This window comes from Heterodontus francisci, chromosome 35, assembly GCF_036365525.1.
Source record: "Heterodontus francisci isolate sHetFra1 chromosome 35, sHetFra1.hap1, whole genome shotgun sequence".
Taxonomy (NCBI): Eukaryota; Metazoa; Chordata; class Chondrichthyes; order Heterodontiformes; family Heterodontidae; genus Heterodontus; species Heterodontus francisci.
In genome coordinates, this window is record NC_090405.1 from 38111017 (window position 1) to 38126400 (window position 15384).

The window sequence follows — 15384 nt, forward strand, 5'->3', positions numbered from 1 at the left end:
GCAGTGCAGCACTCCCTCAGCATCGGCAGTGAATTAAACACTAAAATAAAAGCAAAATACTGCGGATGCTGGAAATCTGAAATAAAAACAAAACCGTTCTGATGAAAGGTCGCAGGCCTGAAACATTAATTGTCTCTCTCCACAAATGCTGCCAGACCTGCTGGGTATTTCCAGCACTTTCAGTTTTTACTCCCTCAGTATTGCATTGGAGGGTCAAACCTGGATTATGTGGTCAAGTCTCAGGGATGCAACTGACTCAGAGGTGAAAGTACTACTGTTGAACCATGGATGATGACATACATAAATTCAAGTTGTTGTTATAATTACAATAATCTTAATAATTAATAATACTGTGAATGGGACATCTCACTCTCTGTTCCAGTAACTGGCAGGACTATAAGAGGCAGTGATATATATATTACCCCCCTGCACCCACACTGACTCAGTGACCAGCTAATGGGAGAGTGAGAGGCCACTCATACCGTGAATAACAAACCTTGTACTCATTCCCAGTGACTAACAATGGAAGTACATGGCACTAACAATACTGTATATACAGATCCCGTCACTCACTGCCAGGGGACTAACAATAGGGTTTTGAGAAGGCAGTTATACTGTCAATAACGCAGCTCAACGCCACTCTTAGTGAGTGGTAAAAATGGGGAGTAACAGCTCCCTGTGCTTTCTACCAGGGCCCGAACACATTTGGGCGGTACTGTAATGCTGCAACCAAAACAATACAAATGATCAGTCCCTCGCTCTATAATAGGAAGGAATAGCCGATTAAAGGTGCATTCTTAGAATCTGAAGGACATTTCAAATCCTGCAGAGAGGTTTTTAACACTGTCACACATGAGATAGTGTACCTGCAAAGTGGAATCCTTGAACAACACCTGGATGACACTGGAATCCAAAAGCTTTCAGCTTACTATATCAGATCAAACAGGCTGTGAGTACGGTGTGCTGAAACCTTCCCATTAATGTACAACATAAACTGTGACTCAGTGGTAGCAGTCTTGTCTCTGAGTCAGAAAATTGTAGGTACACACTCCAGAAAGTTGAGCACAAAATCTGACAGTCCAGCGCACTACTGGGGGAGTGCTGCGCTGTTGGAGGTGCCACCTTTTGGGTGAGGCGTTAAACTGAGGCCTCATCTGCCCTCTCAGGTGAATGTAAAAGGTCCCATGGAACTTTTCAAAGAAGATTAAGGGAGTTCTTCCCAGTGACCTTGCCAGCATTTATCCCCGAACCAACGTTACAGATTCTCTGGTCATTATCACATTGCTGTTTATGGGAGCTTGCTGTGCACAAACTGGCTGCCACATTTTTTACATTACAACAGTGACCACGCTTCAAAAGTACTTCATTGGCTGTAAAGCACTTTGAGATGTCCTGAGATCATGAAAGGTGCTATATAAATCCAAGTCTCTCTTTCCTTAACAGACAATTTGATCTTGAAGTTCACTTTAAAATTGCGATGGGCTCATTTGTGGTCACAAACCAATACTTGTGTCCCCACCGTGTTCCTTGTTGCATTCTCGCCCAGGTGAATGGATCTACTGAAACTGGCGTTTGGAAGAATTTTTAATCTCACTCCTGAGGTAAAGAAGCTGGAGACACATGAAAGGGAATGAGAAAGTGACAGCGTCTGCCACAATCTAGGTCTTGGCTACTGTAAAACCCAAACATGGTGATTATACCTGTTGCTTAAGCAACGATGTCTCTTGGCCATTTCCCACTGACTGAAAGACCTTAGGGAGATATCAGTCACATCTTTCTCTCAAATCATTCTCGATTATGTTACTGGCCTATTTGGCAGGAAGGAGTCTTGTTGGAGATTGAATAACGCTCTGATTTACACTTGCAGAATTACTCAGAGAACAGAATCTCCAACAATAGATGTGGTTTTCTTATTAGATGGTAAGAGGCCGATTTTTGTTGGATACCTGAGGCACTAAAGAGCTAAAGAGGTGGCCAAGGTGGGGCCTTAGTCCACGTTTAGTGCAAGACGCCATCTTGGTAAAGAGGTTTTGCTGGGAACAGCTGCTCGGAGGTTTGTGTAACAACTGATTACCACTTACAATGCTTGCTAGCTTTCATTAAAGAGGCTAATGCTTCAACTAACGCCCCCTTCTAGCAGTGGCCAGCTGCTGAGGGAGTAAACACTGCATTGCTGTCGATTGCAAGTGCTACTTAAAGGGATACTCACCACTTAAGGGGATACTCGCCATTTAATGGTCATTGCTGCTGGAGCTGTGAAGAGGGCCTCTGAAACACATTGGGAGACTTTGTCAAGACTTCACCAACACTCGAGCAACATTTATTCCAGAAAACTCTCTGAGGGCTTCACCTAAAAAGAGTAAGTGTTGTGTTACTCCACCTTATTGGACACCTTAGAGGAGCCAGCAGGGGAAAGGGAGTGCTGGGTCATCAGCATCTTGCTAGGGGTCCTGTTTGGTCTTCAGGAGGAATTGAAGGAAGAGATGAGGCCAGACAGACCAGCACCAGCTGCTGCAAGAGAGAAGGACAGGTGGGGGGCTGGCACTCTGTGAGTACAAGTCATGCAGGCCCACACCTGCCAAGAGTGAGGCATATTAATTTTGCCACATGGACACTAAATTTCAAATTGTTGCTGGGAAGAAGAGAAGGCCTGTTACAAGGGGTTGCCAAGCCCCTGGCTGGAAAGACATTTTTGCATATTAACAGACAGTATTTGTAGACAAAGAACCATTCCCTGGGCCACCCAATACACAAGGCCAGAAGTGGTTATACTAGTCACATGTCTACTCTGCTGGAAAACTTGGGGAGTTTTAAATTGTAGAGACAGTGTTTGAACTGGCAGAAAGCTCTTGGCTCCTGGACTGAAGCAGACCTCCTCTCCACCTGTCTGCTCCCATCTCTTTCTCACGGAACTCCAAAACCCACTGAAGACACGTGAACCCCAAGAGAGAGAAAAGTCTCCTACAGTGAACAAGGTTTAAGAAGAATACTAGGCCCCAATGAAAAGCAAGACCATATCCTCAATCAGGGACTCTATAGCGAGCTCGAAGCACAGTAACAAAAAACCCTCCTCAGAGATTGCCTCAAACTTTTCCACTTCATTTTTTCTTCTGCTCTTTCCTGTCCCTATCTGCATGTGTGTATCGCATATGCATGCTAGTGTGGGCGTGTCGTGTATCCATAGGCGTTAACCAAATTAGAGTTTAAGTTGAATAAAATTTCACTTTTCTTCTTTAAACCTAAGAAAGCCTGTTTGTGCTGGTTTCTTTACCTTATAATTGGAAAGCAGTGAACAAGGATTCACCAAGGGGGAGCTAAAAACACAGTGTGTTTAAAATTAAACCCTGTTACAGTAAGACCAGGTGAAGGCTGAAGGGAACCCTAGACCTCTTTCTCACCTTGTCGTAACAGTACAGAACATAAATAGAGGCATTGAGTACAAAAGCAGGAAAGTTATGCTGAACCTTTATAAAGCTCTGGTTAGGCCCCAACTCGAGTATTGCATCCAGTTCTGGTCACCACACTTTAAAAGGATGTGAGGGTCCTTGAGAGGATGCAGAGGAAAATGACTTTAGGGATGAGGGAGTTTAATTACAAGGTTAGGTTGGAAAAGCTGGGGTTGTTCTCATTGGAGCAAATGAGATTGAGGGGAGATTTGATAGAGGGTGTACAAGATTATGACAGGCTTGAATAAGTTAGACAAGGAAAAACTGTTCCCATTAACTAACGGTACAAGGATTAAGGGACACAGATTGAAGGATTTGGACAAGGGGGAATATGAGGAGGAATGTTTTTACGCAGCAGGTGGTAATGACCTGGAACTCACTGCCCTTGAGGGGGGTGGAAGCGGAGACAATGATTTCAAAAAAGAAAATTGGATGGGCACTTGGAGGCAATAACTGGTGGCGCTATGGGGATCGAGCGGGGGAGTGGGACGGACTGGATTGCTCTGTGGAGAGCCGGCATGGACTTGATGGGCCGAATAGCCTCCTTCAGTGCTGTAAATGACTCTATGACCCTATTCCCCATCTCCTCTAGACCTCTAGTACCACGTCCTAGAGTCTGTGCCTGAGCCATCCTGCAATATGCCGCTTTGTATCAGTGGAAGTGGCTCCGAGTAGTCCATATATACTGCTCCACGAAAATGATTCCTAATCAGGGCAGCTCCAGGCAAGTTCAAATTATGGCAATCAGCAATTAGGACCAACGTTGTGAGCTCAGTCCGGACTTTCAAACAGGCGTATCTGATTCACAGAGCATCCACTGAGTACCCATCTTCATCCTTTAGCTAAAATAAACACCATTAAGGGTTTTATGAAATTGGAAATGTCATTGGTGTGACACTTTCGAAGTCGTCTCTAGCAGTCTAATTATAGGGAGAGAAAGCCAGCAAGAGAAAGGGATCAGTGACTTGCTTTTTTTTTGAAAAAAAATAAATTGTTCTTCGGATGTAGACAACACTGACAGGGTCAGGTTTTATCCCCGGCCTTTGTTGCCCGGCCAACCAAGTGACCGACGCGGTAGCTTCAAGAGGACATGAATCGACTGTTCAGCCCAAACTATTTGGGAGCGTCAGACTCCATTCCCTGAAGGACATCAGATTGTTAAGACTTTCAAAACAATCCGACAGATCTGCTGTTCGACTTGTTTAATCCAACCTCACACCTTTGAATGGGCATTTGAACTCATGACCTCTGGATTAGTTCCACAACCACCAGCAACCAAAAAGAGGCAAAAACCTACTTGACCTCGCCCTCACCAATCGACCTGTCGCAGATGCATCTGTCCATGGCAGTATTGGTAGGAGTGATCACCGCACAGTCCTTGTAGAGACAAAGTCTTGACTTCACATTGAGGCTACCCTCCATCGTGTTGTGTGGCATTACCACCGTACTAAATGGGATAGATTCAGAACAGATCTAGTAATGCAAAACTGGGCATCCATGAGGCGCTGTGGGCCATCAGTAGCAGCAGAATTGTGTTCAACCACAATCTGTAACCTCATGGCTTGACGTATCCCTCACTCTACCATTACTATCAGAGGATTAACCCTGGTTCAATGAGGAGTGTAGGACAGCATGCCAAGAGCAGCACCAGGCATACCTAAAATTGAGGTGCCAACCTGGTGAAGCTACAACACAGGACTACATGCATGCTAAACAGTGGAAACAGCATGCCATAGACAGAGCTAAGCGATCCCACAACCAATGGATCAAGTCAAAGCTCTGCAGTCCTGCCTCATCCAATTGTGAATCGTGGTGGACAGTTAAACAACTAACCGGAGGAGGAGGCTCCATAACGTTGCCATCCTCAATGATGGGGGAGCCCAGCATGTCAGTGAAAAAGATAAGACTGAAGCATTTGCAACCATCTTCAGCCAGAAGTCCTGAGTGGAGGATCCATCTCAGCCTCCTCCCGAGGTCCCCAGCATCACAGATGCTAATCTTCAGGCAATTCAATTTAGTCCACGTGAAATCAAGAAACGGCTAAGGCACTGGATACAGCAAAGGCTATGGGCCCTGACAATATCCCGGCTGAAGTAGTGAAGTCTTGTGCTCTGGAATTAGCCACGCCCCTAGCCAAGCTGTTCCAGTACAGCCACAACACTGGCATCAACCTGGCAATGTAGAAAATTGCCTAGATATGTTCTGTCCACAAAAGCAGGAGCAATCCAATGTGGCTTCATTACCACTTCATAAGTCTATTGTCAATGATCATCAAAGTGATGGAAAGTGTCATCGACAGTGCTATCAAGCAGCATTTAATCAGCAATATCCTGCTCAGCGGTGCTGAGTTTGGGCTCCGCCTGACCTCATTCCAGCCTTGGTTGAAACAAGCTGTATAAAACGTTAGTTAGACCACAGCTGGAGTACTGTGTACAGTTCTGGGCACCACACTATAGGAAGGATGTGATTGCACTGGAGAGGGTGCAGAGGAGGTTCACCAGGATGTTGCCTGGGCTGAGCATTTCAGCTATGAAGAGAGACTGAAAAGGCTAGGGTTGTTTTCCTTGGAGCAGAGAAGGCTGAGGGGGAACATGATTGAGGTATACAGAATTATGAGGGGCATTGATAGGTTAGATAGGATGAAAGTTTTTCCCTTAGTGGAAGGGTCAATAACCAGGGGGCATAGATTTAAGGTAAGGGGCAGAAGGTTTAGAGGGGATTTCAAGAAAAATGTTTTCACCCAGAGGGTGGTTACAATCTGGAACACACTGCCTGAAGAGGTGGTAGAGGCAGGAACCCTCACAACATTTAAGTAGTATTTAGATGAGCACTTGAAACGTCATAGTATACAAGGCTACGAGCCAAATGTTGGAAAATGGGATTAGAATAGTTAGGTGCTTGATGGCCGGCACGGACACGATGGGCCGAAGGGCCTGTTTCTGTGCTGTATAACTCTATGTCTCTATGGACAAAAGAGTTAAATTCAAGAGGTGAAGTGAGAGTGACTTCCCATGACATCAAGACAACATTTGACTGAGTGTGGCATTAAGGAGCCTTAGCAAAATTGAAGTCAATGGGGATCAGCTTGGAGTCATACTTAGCATCAAGAACGATGGTTGTGATTGTTGGAGGCCAATCATTTCAGCCCCAGGACATCACTGCAGGAGTTCCTCAGGGTAGTGTCCTCGATCAAACCATCTTCAGCTGCTTAATCAATAAAGTCAGAAGTGAGGATGTCGCTGATAATTGCAGTGTTCAGCACCACTCACAACTCCTCAGATATTGAACCAGTTTTTGCCTGCAATGTAGCAGGACCTGGACAATATCCAGGCTTGGGCTGATAAGTGGCAGGTAACATTCATGTCACACATGTACCAGACCATGGCCATCTCCAACAAGAGAGAATCTAACTATCTCTCTTTGACATTCAATGGCATTACCACTGCTGAATCCCCCACTATCAACATCCTAGGGGTTACCATTGATCAGAAATTTAACTGGAGTAGCCATATAAATACCGTGGCTACAAGAGCAGGTCAGAGGCTGGGAATTCTGCGATGAGTAACTCACCTCCTGAATTCTCAAAGCCACTCCACCATCTACAAGGCACAAGTCAGGAGTGTGATGAAATACTCTCCACTAGCCTGGATGGGTGCAGCTCCAACAACACTCAAGAAGCTCGATACCATCCAGAACAAAGCAGCCCGCTTGATTGTCACCCCATCCACAAACATTCACTTCCTCCACCACTGATGCACAGTGGCAGCAGTGTGTAAGATCTACAAGATGCACTGCAGCAACTTACTTAGACTCCTTCGACAGCACCTCCCAAATCCGTGACCTCTACCACCTAGGAGGACAAAGGGGAGCAGTTGCATGGAACACCCCCACCTGCAAGTTCCCCTTCAAGCCAAACACCATTCTGACTTGGAACTATATCACCATTCCTTCACTGTCGTTGGGTCAAAATCCTGGAACTCCCTTCCTAACAGCACTATGGATGTACCCACCCCACATAGATTGCAGCGGTTCAAGAAGGCAGCTCACCACCACCTTCTCAAGGGCAATTAGGGATGGGCAATAAATGCTGGCCTAGCCAGTGAAGCCCATATCCCAAGAACAAATAGGGGGAAAAAAACCACTGCTCAGTCCATCTCAATTTCTTACAGAAGCAGATGCTGAAAATCTGAAATAAAAACAGAAAATGCTGGAAATACTCAACATGTCAGGCACCATCTGTGGAGAGAGAAAGCAGATTTAACGTGAGAGAGGGCAGGAGTGATTAAATGACAAAAGTTCAAGGGCAAATGAAGGTAATTATCTCTCTTCTAATCTTCCTTTGTCCCTTTTCCCCTGGCTCTATAGTTGCTTAAAAACTGTTTATCTGTAACATCTTCCAAAATCGATGGAAGGTCATTGACCTGAAATGCTAACTTTTCTCACGTAACCTGAATCGGAAGCAAGTATACTACCACTGATCCAGAGCTGACACCTGGACCAGGATTTTACGATGACAATGGGGCTCTTGCTGTCTGGAAAAAGCAACGCGGAGAACCCTGCCTAGCCTCTTCTGAGGAAGGCCCGCGGATCTAGTGCCAATTAGGCAGTTAAGTGGACAACATCGGGCCTTCCATGGAATCAAGGACCCCGGCGCCATAAGTCCCGTCCTCAGAGAGCTGCTGGCCAATCAGAGGCTGGCAGCTCTTCCACTGAGCAATGCCAACGTGGAGGCAGTGGCTGCTGCCAGTGGAGTATCTACCTGAGGCCCAGGATCAGTGTTGGACCCAGGCCACAGGTAGCTCACAGCGGGAGGGGTTGAGGGTTGTGAGGAAGGGGTATGTGGTGGGGGGGGTGTGGGTTGGTAGCAAGGGCGGGAGGGTGGGGGGGTGGCTTTTAACGAGGGACAACCCCCCTTTCCGGAATCGGAAAGCGGCCTGCACACGGTGTTTCGTGCCGTGCTTCCAATGTGGAGACAGGGCCACCCACCGCATGGATAATTGCGGCTGCGGCAGGAGGAGGCCCTTAATTAGGCATTAATTGCTCAGTTAAGGGCAATTGGCAGTGGGGTGAGAAGGTGGCAAAACACCCACCCCCCACCCCACACCCGATTTATGTTCTCCCCGCCTCCAAACCCGCCACAGGGAAGAGCATAAAACTCCCCCCCCCCCCCCCCACCCCAACCAGGTCTGACTGCTGGCCTAGAGATAAGACCCCCCCCCACAACTCCCAGGAACCACTGTACCCCTGGGACCCCCCCCACTCCCGCCGGACCGAACCCCCAATTCACCCCCACCCCCACTCGCTGGGGCCTTCTGGATCGGCCCTGGCGATCCCGCCTCAGCTACCTGGGGTCTGGGGTTCCAGCGTTGGGCCTGGGTCCGAGGCCTCTGCAGTACCGGTAGTGGCCACTGCTCCTGGTGGCGCTGTCGATACTGTTGAGCTGTCAGCTCTCTGATTGGCCGGCAGCTCTTGGGAGCGGGATACCCATCCGGATAAAGTCTTTAAAAATCCCGCTTCCTTAAATTCTGACCCCAAAAGACCGGAGGAGCACTCCGGGAGGCTGGGAAAAATGCAGAGGCGGGGTTCCTCCCGCCTTTACGGACTGGTGCCGGGAGCCCTGCCTCCTCCACTAGTGACTGATAGGATGCTGAAGTCAGTCGAGACCAGATTTAAACTTGGCCACACTAGACCAGGGCCCAGCACCATGGGACTGAACTTTCCTGGCCCCGGGTTGGCAGGTTTGGAGGTTTGTGGAGTGGAGGGGTGGGGTGGGGGTGGGGAGGGGCCTCAGGAAAATAGCAGGGAGTCACGTTGGGACCGCTCTCCGATGCATTTCTGTCGCTGGGGAAGTTTACCGGGAGCCAGCAGAAATGAGGTCGGCTGCCCGCTGCAAGGTGATGGGCAGCCAATTTAAACAATAGGGGTAAATTAGGGGGCCCGGAGCAGCCCCCGCCATGTGGAGAGTCTGCCTCCTCAATGGAGGCGGCTTTCTTGCGGCAAGCTGGGGGCCCTTGAAGTCAGAGTCTCCATCCCCCAAACAGGGCGTGGGAAACCGCACCTCGGCTCTAATGCTGCCCCCAGAGGGGGTTTTTCTGCTAAAACATTCATTTATCTTCACCTCTGAGGGCACCTCCATTTTGAAGTGCCCTTGCGATCTCCCATCTGCCTCAGCAGTCCCCATCTCTCGGTGGGGTTGCCGAGGCTCTAGAGCTGCTGACCGTGTGATCGGCAGCCCGCCTTCCCTCTCTCTTTAATTCGATGTTGAGCTTGGAGGCAGCCAATTAGGAGGCTACCTTTGGGAAAATTGCTCCCCCTAGTCTGGCTCCCAGCACTTGGGGGTACCAAAGCCCACGGGAAAGCCCTAACCATAATGTCCTCGCAACACGGACTGCAGATACCTTGTTTTTCTTTAGCGCGTCCATAGCTGACCCACCGATAGACAGCAGAGCTGCATGAGTTGGAGGCTGTGCTATTTTATTTGGTGAGCTGATTATCCAGTGGATACAACAGACGTCAGGAAAATGGAACTAACCAAAAAATTTTTATTTGTTCTTGGGATATGGGCTGTAGTGTTTGATCAATCAGGGTTTGATTGTATCAGTCTGTCCACTATCTGTGTTCACTGTGTTTGATTGCTTGAGCCTCTGGGTGGAGCTGCAGAAACAAAGACAGACACACAGCTAGAAGTTTCCACAGAACACACTTCTCTGATTGTACGGAAATCCTGTAAGAACCTTTATAGTTAAAGTCTTGTAAATAAACCTGTTGGTTATTTAACACAAGTGTGATACCTGCATTGCTCTGAGTTAAATCAGATACACAAACTAAACCCAGTAACCCAGCGTAAACATAACATGGGCATCACTGGCTAGGCCAGCATTTATTGCACATCCCTAATTGCCCCGGAGAAGGTGGTGTTGAGCCACCTTCTTGAACCGCTGCAGTCCATGTGGTGTAGATACACCCACTGTGCTGTTCTGTAGCAGCTTGATACAACTGAGCGGCTTGCTAGGCTGTTTCAGAGGGCTGTTAAGAGTCACCCACATTACTGTGGATCTGGAGTCACACGTAGGCCAGACCAGGTAAGGATGGCAGATTTCCTTCCCTAAAGGACATCAGTGAAACAGATGGGTTTTTACACAATCGGGTTGTTTCATGCGTGCCAATACTGAAACTTAAAAAAAAATTCAATATTAATTAATTGAATTTAAATTCCCCCAGCTACCACTGATGGATCTTAACCCATGTCCCTGGAGTCTCCAGTAACAGTATCATTATGCTACCATCCCCCTTTAATCCAGGTGTCTCCTTGTAGTCATGGCAACAAGGAAGGAACTGATTCAGTTTATCTCAGGATCTTGCCTTTATCTGAATTTGAAAAGTAAGACAGCTCGGCAAAATGACATTGTTTTTGCATTATGGCTGTCAGGAGGACAATTCAAAATCTCAAGGTCAATTTGTTTTTGGCATTCCATTCCTTCTAAAGAGGCATTATGGGATCTTTAAGATTCTAAATACCAGCATCGCTTTGTAAACTGCACATCTACAGGTCCATCTTTCAGCAGTGTTTCCATTTGGAATCTGCGTCTGACTTGTAAATTTGGAGAACGTTACATTATCACTCAGTCATATTTAAAACACTACTGTCAAAAATGATCAAAGGTTATTGCTTGTGCTAATCAATGCTGGTCGATTTGTAAACTTTCAAATCCCTCCACGGCCTCACCCCGCCCTATCTCTGTAACGTCCTCCAGTCCTACAACCCTCTGAGATATCTGCACTCCTCTAATTCTGGCCTCTTGAGCATCCCCGACTTCATTCACTCCACTATTGGCGGCCGTGCCTCCAGTTGCCCATGACCTAAGCTCTGGAATTCCCTCTCTAAACCTCTCGGCCTCTCTCCTCCTCTAAGATACTCCTTGAAGCCTATGGCTTTGGCCAAGCTTTAGATCATCTACCTTTAATATCTTCTTATGTGGCTCGGTGTCAAATATTATCGAATAAAGCTTGTGTGAAGTGCCTTGGAACGTCTTTACTATGACAGAGGTGCTATATAAATGCAAGTTGTTGTTGTGAGGGGGTATCAGTGCTGGGGAACAGAATTCTTTCCCATTTTTTTTGCAGCATCCCCATTTCAGACCCGTCATGTCCCCGATGGACATGTAATGACCTGGAAACTGGGCAAGAAGCTTCTAAACCATGACAGTTTAAGCTAAAAGTGGAGTGAGAAATAGACTCATCGTAACGTAAGATGCCTGGTGCTCGATTAGTTTCATTGCTTTGGGGGAAAACCCAAAGTACACAAAAGAAAAGGTGGATTTAGAAATGACCCAGGAGGGAGTGCGGAGGGCAGATGGAATGGGATAGGTTTTCCAGTGAGGATTATGGGTCATGACCCCCTGCAGAAATGATTAATTTTTGACATTTTACCCTTCGTTTTTTCTGGTATTTTGAAACCCATTGTAATTCTGCTTTTCGAAACGAAAGAATAATTTCTGCTGGAAGGGTTGTAAAAGTTTTAAATATGAAAATAAAATAGTTGTAAGGATTCAATCCAACTTTCCAGGGTACCCACTTCTATTTTTAAAAATTCGTGCTTGAGATGTGGGCATCACATTTATTGCCCATCTGATTTGCCCTCGAGAGGGTGGTGGTGAGTCTTCTCTGGAGTCACGTATGGACCCAGACTGGGTAAGGATGGGAGTTTTCCTTCCTTAAAGGGTATCAGTGGACCAGTTGGGGTTGGAAAGCCAATGAGACAGCTTCATCACTTTTTCCACTACCAGCCTTTTATTTTTAGATTTCTCTTTGCTGGCAATTGAATCTCAGCCTTGCCTTTTGCTAGTTTGTGAAGTGGAACTGTTTATAACACACACCTACGAAAATCTCAACCTTCTACATTCATAAGTCAAAACTCGCTCACTCACTGTCCCTTATCCCCTTGTCTGTGTGCGCCCGAGATCTGCAGCCACTACATTTTGTATGTTTTTGCATTTTACTTCTGCTTTGCTTTTGCCGTAAACCTATAGTGAATTTTTAAAGGTTACTTTGTAGACATTGATTTTATACTAAGTGTGGCTGTACTCTGATTAAGTCAAGTAATTAATCAATGATGTAAGTAGTATTAACTATGAAAGTGTTTTTCCCAAACCTTATCCTTCTGTTTTCACATTGATCAGGCCAAGCCATGCACAGCTGTGGTTTTTCTCTTCTTGAAAATAATAGTTGTTTCCCATTGTTTAGACAGAAGTCAGTTCTTTCGGTATTCGCTGACCCTTGAACTACAAGCCAGGACAATGGATAACCTTGAACATGGGGTGGTCCACTATGGTGTGGGATCAGAAGATGGAGTTTAATTGATGGACTGTATAATCTAATTGATGGCTGGTGGGAGACGCCATCAAAGGATGTGTAAACAGTCTGAACGGCCTCGTAGTGCGTGTGAGAAGAATTCGATAAGGACTCATGGTTGTCAGACTCGTGTTTTGAGAAAATCTGATGGGGGTCTCGGAATGCTGGAATGGAGCCAGAAATTGGACTTAAAGGGGCACAGCATCCAACGTTTGGGGCTGCAGCCGGAGTGGACGAGTCAACCACTGTAGACTATGGAGGAAGGGATGTCGACGGAGTGACTGACCAGAGTGTCCACCCCGGTGCAATGTTCTCTAGAGACTTGGTGATGTGTGTACCAAGGGGGAATGGTACCATTTTAGAGAGATGTTGTGAACAAATTTGGGGTTAGAGCAGTGTGCTATAAGATTTTTTTGTCTTTCTATACTCTTTTCCTACCTTTTTCATCAAGTTATCTTTCCTTTTTTATTAATATTTGTTTAATAATTACTTAATAATTACTCAATAAAATGACAGTCTTTACACACTATTTGGTGTTGAGTCACTCATTCCTGTTACATCCAGGAACACTTAGGCTCTGAACCTAAGTGAGACTCCGCAGGGGGCTCTCAGGCTCTACACCTGCCACAGGCGGCTGGGGAATATTCAGATTAAAAGTTTGTCAATTTAACTACTTTAAATAAACAGTTAAAATGATTTTTAAATAACTTTAGGAGGGATAAAAGAGAATCAGTATCGGCAGAACAAATCTGATGAAAGGTCACACCCAGAGATTAACCTGCCTTTTGCTCTTTTAAATGAACATCAACTCTTCATATCTTTGAAACATTTTCTGTTTTCCAAAGCTTAAAGCACGAGATTAGATTTTATTTTTGGTGGACAAACACTCAACACACTATTTTATGGCACCAGCTGTGTCTCAGTGCATAGCAGTGCCCCACTACAGAGATTTGAGCACAAAATCAGTACAGTGCAGTACTGGGGGAGTGCTGCACTGTCAGAGGTGCCATCTTTCAGATGAGATGCTAATTCGAGATCCCGCCAGCCCTCTCACGACTAAAAGATCCCATGGCACTATTTTTGAAAAGGAGCAGGGGTGCTCTCTCAAACAGGAATATAACACCACTATAAAGATTATCTGGTCATTATCACATTGCGGTTTGTGGGAGCTTGCTGTGCACAGATTGGCTGCCGTGTTTCCAACATTACAACCGTGACAGCACTTCATTGGCTGAAAAGTGCTTTGGAATTTCCTGAGGTTGTTTAACAAAAATGTTGAGGCATTTAACAAAAATTAAACTTGATAAATTGCAAATGATATCATTCTATATTTCTTTGCGCTAGGTGAGATCAAAGAGAATAGAGATATGGCCGGGAGTGGACAGTTCTCCTCTAGCTCTGCTGCCTCGGGGCCAAAGGCTAATTGGTTGTTTCCCTCAAATGAAAGCCTTTTATCGAGAGCATGGAATCCAAGTTGCTAAGAGACGCAGAATCAAAGACAAAGACCTCTATCAGGTATTGCAATACTGTAATAATACTGGGATCAATAGCCCAAAAAGAACGTTCATCAAAGGCACCAGGTGAATCCTTAATCTCTTCAGTTTAACTCTTCAAATCCATGCTCAGGAGTTAATGATGCTCACTAAACTGGTTTACATCAATTAGTTTAGACTATATTCCCATTTACACAACCAAATTCCTGGCTTGACCCATTCAAGCTACTGAGTAAATTAATTAACTCTTTCTTGACAATTATCAAAGAAGAAGCCAAAGTCCTGAGCCAACAGTTGTTTATTAACCTCTGAATGGCAATTAGCAGCACTTAGACAATTCATGGATATCATTAATTAACCAAATAAATAAGAGAGTAAATAAGGCTTAGTTATATTACAGTAAGCATTATCTACTTGCTGATTTATAGTTATGAGTTTCTGAAATTCATATAAATTTGTGAGCTTCGTTTAGACTCCTTAGGCTTGTTAGAGAGCCAGTCTGTTGAATACATTGATACGCTTATAGTTGGTAATGTTTCCAGAACTATTTTGACCCCATTCTGATTCAGAAGAATTAATTGCCTCCTCTTCCTCGGAGAGGATGGAGTTAACCTTGTGAGACGTCAGACTGATGAACCTCTGTCTGTAGAGGAGCTATTCACTCCCAGATCCTTTTTTTCTTATTCGTTTGTGGGATGTGGGTGTCGCTGGCTAGGCCAACATTTATTGCCCATTCCTAATTGCCCTTGAGGTGGTGGTGGTGAGTTGCCTTCTTGAACCACTGCAATACTTGGGGTGCAGGTACACCCAGAGTGCTAGACTTTGTAGCGATTTGATACAACTGAGTGGTTTGCTAGGGCCATTTCAGAGCGCATTAAAGAGTCAACTACATTGCTGTGGGTCTGGAGTCACATTAGGCCAGACCAGGTAAGGACAGCAGATTTCCTTCCACAGATGCTGCCAGACCTGCTGAGTGGTTCCAGCATTTCTTGTTTTTATTTCAGATTTCCAGCATCCGCAGTATTTTTCTTTTATTCTCATCACTATGTTGGACACTGATTTAGTGAGATCCTTGGCATTTTTGTTGCTTGCAC